At 47.1% G+C, this 2,500-nt stretch overlaps 1 long non-coding RNA gene across 1 annotated transcript in view; it reads left to right on the top strand.

Annotated features, from left to right (window-relative positions):
* LOC106808148 overlaps positions 1 to 2,500 on the top strand; it is a 34,033-nt gene that overhangs the window by 23,010 nt on the left and 8,523 nt on the right. Inside the window, exon 2 of the long non-coding RNA XR_001393753.1 lies at positions 158 to 302. This is a non-coding gene — a long non-coding RNA (uncharacterized LOC106808148). The remainder of the gene's footprint in view (positions 1 to 157; positions 303 to 2,500) is intronic.

Below are 2,500 nucleotides of genomic sequence, written 5' to 3'. Positions count from 1 at the left end.
CAAAGGAAGCGCACCTAACGGATGTGCAAGTCATTTAAGCAAATAGATCGATCGTCAATTGATTAACTACTGGTTTATTGTCATCGATTACGCGTCGATCGATAATGCAATCGATTGCGGCGACGCCCGCCTGTCACGTTATTGTGTCTTGTTGCAGAGCGTTCAGTCTGGACGGAGCGTCTCCCGTATTGGAGGAGAAGGAGCGTAACGATAAGAAGGCAGCCTACACGGGAACGTGGCTCACCGACCACTATCAGGAGATGGGCAAGGGCGAGAGAAAACAACTGCGACTCTTCTTTCAGGTGCGAAAAACACACGAGCTTCTCAGTGCGGCGCATCAACAGTGTGATTAGCGCAGTATTCCCAGTAACGAAGGTACACGGGGTTAGACATGCGCGCACACACCTACGTACAAACGCATACGCACGCACCGCACACACACGCACACACGCACGCACACATGCACACACGAACACGAAAACACGCATCGACTCACTCACCGGAGGAGGGGCAGGCATCCAGGCACGCATAAACACACGCGCGTGCGCGCGCGCGTGTGTGTTTGTTTGTTTGTGTGTGTGTATGTGTGTGTGTGTGTGTGTGTGTGTGTGTGTGTGTGTGTGTGTGTGTGTGTGTGTGTGTGGCTGCATGCGTGCGGGCGTGATCGTATGTGTGCGTGCGTGCGCGTTCATGTGTGGGTGTGTGTATGTGCGTGTGTGTATATTCGTGTGTGTATGTACGTGCGTACGTGCGCGCGCGCGTGTGTGTGCGGGGGTGGGGGGTATGTATGATGTGGGCTTGTCATGTAGCTTCGCTCTTCGATTGTGTCGCCCCATATTTTGTGATGAGTCACCGTCCATTTAATGAAGTAACGGGTATATTATATATATATATATATATATATATATATTATATATCGCGAATATTATTTAATTTGGATGCAGTAATATACCGGACGTGATTTATTTATGTCAGCGATATTTCATGAATTTAATTAGGCTCCTGCTTCTGAACAAAACGAACGGTTGTGTTACTGTTCCCTCGGAAAATTTCCGTCACACCATATATATATATACTATAACTGTAGGGTAGCTGTCGCATATTTAGCTGTAGGCTAGCTGTGGGATAGCTATTGGCTAGTTGTAAGTTAGTTGTAGGCTAGTTGTAGGCTAACTGTATGCTACCTGTAGGCTAGCTATTGGCTAGTTGTAGGCTAGCTGTAGGGTAGCTGTAGACTAACTGTATGCTAGCTGTAGGCTAGTTGTAGGCCAGCTGTAGGCTAGCTGTAGGATAACTGTTGACTAGCTATAGGCCAACTGTAGCCTAGCTGTAGGCTAACTGCAGGCTAGCTATAGCATAGCTGTAGCCTAGCTATAGGCTAGCTGTATGCTAGCTAGAGCATAGCTGTAGCCTATCTATAAGCTAGCTGTAGGCTAGCTGTACATTTCGCACCTTTTTCGTAAAATTGCCATGCCTAGAAACGAGAGCCTCGGTAAAGCCTCTGTCAGAGATTTTGTATCAGTCAATAACTTTCGTCTGCCAAAGACATGCAAATCGCCCGACTGCGCAATTGCATTCTATTGATCAGACGACGACGCCGACGTCACGCAGTGATAGCTCTCCGCGAGAATTAATGGCGCGATGTGCGATTAGGCAGGTTTTACAGACATTTTGTCTATGCCCGTAAAAATCATGTTTGCATGATGCACTCAGAATGCGCCAAGGTGGTTCGGCATGGTCTTATCTGCATTGCACATCGACTGCGCAGTGTCACAAAGCTGAGTGTTGATCGCATCGCAGAGGTGACATTTGCTTGACTTTGCCTATCTCCTATTCAATACGCGGATGATTTCATTGGGCGACTCGTCTATTCTGAATGTCACGCGGGTTTTGCAAAACATGACAGGTTGCGCACCCACGCGTAGATCGTTGTAGCGGGTGCGTAGTATAAACTGACTAATTGACACGTGTCGTTCACACACACGCGTCATCTTGCTCCGTGTGTGAAAACTGACCAGCGCGTGAAACCAGATCTCACGCAGCCATTCCTTATGCAGCTGCACCTTATGAAGCCAGACGATATAAAGACAGGCCGTGTTACAACAGGCCGTGTAAAAACGAACCTTGTGAAGACAGGCCGTGTTAAAAATAGACCGTGTTAAGACAAACTGTGTGAAAACAGACCGTGTGGAGTCAGACCGTGTATAGCCAGATCTTATGAAGACAGAGCGTGTTAAGACCTTATGTAACCAGAGTGTCTTAAGACTTTATGACGACAGAGCGTGTTAAGACCTTATGAAGACAGAGCGTGTTAAGACCTTATGTAACCAGAGTGTCTTAAGACTTTATGACGACAGAGCGTGTTAAGACCTTATGAAGACAGAGCGTGTTAAGACCTTATGTAACCAGAGTGTCTTAAGACTTTATGACGACAGAGCGTGTTAAGACCTTATGAAGACAGAGCGTGTTAAGACCTTATGTAACCAGAGTGTCTTAAGAC

This window comes from Priapulus caudatus, unplaced genomic scaffold, assembly GCF_000485595.1.
Source record: "Priapulus caudatus unplaced genomic scaffold, Priapulus_caudatus-5.0.1 Scaffold255, whole genome shotgun sequence".
NCBI classification, from domain to species: Eukaryota; Metazoa; Priapulida; class Priapulimorpha; order Priapulimorphida; family Priapulidae; genus Priapulus; species Priapulus caudatus.
Note: the sequence above shows the minus strand (reverse complement) of the source record. Positions and strands in the feature narration are given on the sequence as shown.